The 3,916-nt window shown below is 35.0% G+C and overlaps 1 long non-coding RNA gene across 1 annotated transcript; it reads left to right on the top strand.

Annotated features, from left to right (window-relative positions):
- Window positions 1–1,656: 1,656 nt before the first annotated feature.
- Window positions 1,657–3,467, top strand: LOC146928909 (uncharacterized). Its single transcript, XR_015008222.1, has 2 exons — window positions 1,657–1,932; window positions 3,168–3,467. It is a non-coding gene; the product is annotated as an uncharacterized LOC146928909 (long non-coding RNA).
- Window positions 3,468–3,916: the final 449 nt, after the last annotated feature.

Raw genomic sequence — 3,916 nt, 5'->3', positions numbered from 1 at the left:
ATTTTATGTGAGTTATTCTGAATTGAAGTTATTTTCAAGTTAATAATCGTTTGTATGATCGCTTGTTGTCGGCCAGAAATGGTTGATTAAATTGTTGTTGGTCATCGCAGTTAATGGTTGGTGCGTGTGGATTCGCTAATTAACGTGTTGGCGGTCGAATCCACTCCACTTTCAAGCATCTCTCAGTGGCTTTGTTCGTTTCATTCCTCAAACCTTAGACCCGCTTGGTATTAATCATTTGTTAGGATTGTTTAAGGTTGGATCCACTTTGTAGATTTTTTATTTTTTTATTTTTTATGTTTTGCGTGTTTGGGTTGTTGACTGGGTCAAGTTTTATGTCCCCCGGTTTTTATGTAATTTTTTACTTTTTTTAATAATATATATGAGCAATTGGCAATAGATTAGAGTAGCATACCAACTTAGTTGGACACTATTCTTTTTTATGTCACTATGCTCTTGGCTTATAAAAAAAATGAATAATCTGTATTATTTAATGACTTGTCCTATGTATTATGTTTAAAAATATTTTTTTAGTGAAAAGTACTGTCAAAAAAAGTTTTTGTATTGAAATCTCTAATTTTTACTTCATTTAATGGATTGTAAGGAGGAATTATTTTTTAAAAACGTGTAAGGCGGAGTATAATTATAATAACTTAAATTAAACATTTCTATAAGATCAAACATATATTTGAAAAAATTGTGATGCATCTCAATGGGAAGAAAAGACTATTAGTCATTACGTTCTTCAATATCTCTTGAAAAGAAGAGGGTTCATTTTTTTCTTTTAAGAAGTGGGTTCGGTTTATTGGAGGTATTAAGAACTTAATATCTGTTAGTTTTTTAAATAAAAATAATTATTGAAAGCAAATTATTTGGCGATTTAGCTTGCGATATGTCACTGTTCACTGTCTTCCCTTTCTAGCTTTCTTCCTTTCAAGGTACTCTCTTACCCTTTCTTGTTTTTCTACTTTTTTTTCACCGATCATAATGGAATCCTTCCCTTGGCGTTGCCTTATTGAAACTATTGATCATCCTTCACCCAAAACCACCAAAAATCAACCAAACCAGACGAACCCTAATATTACCACTGTTGTACCTGAAATGTAAGACCCATAATTTAGCTGCGACTAAATTTAGGGCTTTGTATTTTGTTCTGATGTTTTCTTTGTTAATAAATGACATTTTGTCGGAAAATTATTTTGATTCCAAAACTATTATTTTCAATGGAAACTTGAAGAGCAAGTTAGTGATGTGAGATCCAGGATTGACTCATATATTGTTTTTTTTTCTATTCTGGGTGATTGAGTATGATTTTTATAATGTTTGTTAAGCATGAATATGTTTGTGACTTGTGTTATGTGATATGTCAAGATTTTGTTTTTCCTTAATCTTGAGCATTTTTGTGAGTTTGGTGATTCGGGGTAGAATCAAATATGTTTTCGTCTGCAAATGAAATATTATTGGACCTTTGGAGTCATTAATATTCATTCAAGGAATTTACTTGTCATTGAGATGACGTTTTGGGAATTTAGGAATATTATACCTGTGGAGAAAAGTTCCTATAAGAAAATATTAGAGAATGAATAGTGGTTTTTGAGTGAAGAGGAAATTCTAAGATGTTTAAGACCTGTTAGAAGTTCATCAGAGTTATATAGAACTTTATCAGTTACGTATGCCTTAAACCACAAGAACCGGGTTCGGTTTATTTCCAAAACTAAAACACTATATATAGGAGGTCTTACCACCTTTTTCTCATAACCACAAAACACTTCTCTCTCCTCACTTCTCTCTCAATCCCGCAGCCTCACTTTCTTCCACCGTTCCGGGGCCGTAACTTCTTCGTTCCTTGTCCGAATCGCGCAAACGAGATATCAAAACGAAGCTAGCGACGAATCCTACCTTCCTACGCGTGATTCACGGTCATTAGATGAGGTATTCCTCCCGTTTTTCCTCTTTTAAATCACGGTTTTGAGTATCTTATGGGTAAGGGTGCCGAGTTTTGATTTTCTTGCGTGATGTTATGTATTAATGTTGTTGGTTAAGTTCGTATGAGTATAGATCTGAAAGAAAATTTACGATCCATTCGTTTTAAAATTTTAGTGTCATTGGAAAAGTGTTGAAATGTAAATTTTATTTGATATCTATGTTTTAGACGAGGAAATGAGTTGATTCAACCGATTAGTTTTTGAAAAATGTCGTCCGGACGAAAAGACTGAACTGTTCAGGGGTATTTTCGTCATTTTAATACTGTTGAAAAGTGAAAAGAGGTTGACCAATGGATTCGCCTCGTCAAGATGGTCGAAATGGACCTATGGTTCGCAACGTTTCGACAACGGATGAATTTATTATGATTTTCTGAAAATAATGTGTCTGAGCTGACGCTGGAAGTGACTGCTGACACTATCAGAGTTCGAATATTTTTATGATTGAACTGTTGAGTGGTGAAAATATTTTGTCTGTGAATTTGTATTAGGTTGACTGAGCCAGAGGCTCTGGTATGCGATGTAAACACAAAGGAGACTCTGTCGAAAATTCGTCAAATTCATTTTATCTTATTTTTTTAGTGGTTTTGAAAAGATGTTTCAAAATGGATAATATTGAGGTGATAACACCTTTGTGGTGATATTCAATCCTAGAGTCATTTGAATGTAACACCTCTATGGTGGCCTTTGTGGTGATAACACCTTAGTGGTGGCCTTTGTGGTGATATTCAATCCTAGAGTCATTTGAATGTAACACCTCTATGGTGGCCTTTGTGGTGATAACACCTTAGTGGTGGCCTGTGTGGTGATATTCAAAGTTCAGAGTCATTTGAATGTAACACCTCTATGGTGGCCTTTGTGGTGATAACACCTTAGTGGTGGCCTTTGTGGTGGTATTCAAAGTCTAGAGTCATTTGAATGTAACACCCCTGTGGTGGCCAATGTGGCGATATTCAATTCCGGAATCAGTTTCATGTGACGACCCGTGATAGGTGTCACACTCATATTGAGTCTGCATTTGCTAGGATAATTGTGCATCATTATATTTTAATTGAGGAATGTTTATGTTGATGCTATTTACCATGCTAGTATGTTATGTCTTTAGTATTTTTGTAATTATGTTGTTTTTAGATCGTGACCCTTTACATTAATCCGTGGATCGGGCTTTGCCCCATATCCAAATAGGGAGTGTGCTTTGCGGGAATAGCAAAGGCTTTGGAGGTGTAGCAGTTTGACAGTCAGGCTTGATGCCATTGGTGGGATCTTGTACCATGTCATCCCAGTTCAGAGTTAAGGATCAGCTTAGATGTTTTCTTGTGGTATCTTATGTTTATGTAATTTTACTTCTTTTGTTTGGGCACCGCTGTAAATGATACTACCATGAGAAATGAATACTTGAACATTATTTTATGCTTCCGTAGTGCATGATTTGATAGTAAAAGCTCATTGCCTAATATTGTTTTATAAAATGTGACATTTGATTCAGATTTTATTGTTGGTAATGCTTTCAAAATGTTTTACTTACTCTAATTTTAAATTAAAGACAATCCTGAATCCTTTAATGCATGGCATTGAGTTGTTTTAAAAAGAAAAAAAAAATGCACTCTTGTTTTGAAAATCGGGTTGTTACATTGTGGTATCAGAGCATGGTAGTAGATTTACTTCAAGGGCTGTGAGTCGGGTGTCCTAAGCTGATCAAGAGTCGGGTTTAGTACACATAAGTGCTTGGTGTCCTTTTTTGCTTTGTGTTTTGCTTTGGGTCAAGTATGATATGTTTATGTAGTTGTTTATTCCTTGATGTGGAGAAATTTGTTTTAGCATCTTAGTAGGAGTAGTAGCTAGGACCTAAAGCATTAGTCGATTGTGGTCGACGATTGTTTCCGATCCCTTTAGATGCAATGGTCTGGCGAGGACAAGTTTGCAATAAGTTTTTA

The sequence above is a fragment of the Medicago sativa genome, chromosome 4 (assembly GCF_051527215.1).
Source record: "Medicago sativa cultivar Bolivia chromosome 4, Bolivia_mono, whole genome shotgun sequence".
In the NCBI taxonomy this organism is placed as follows: Eukaryota; Viridiplantae; Streptophyta; class Magnoliopsida; order Fabales; family Fabaceae; genus Medicago; species Medicago sativa.
This window is presented reverse-complemented; position numbering and strand designations above follow the sequence as displayed.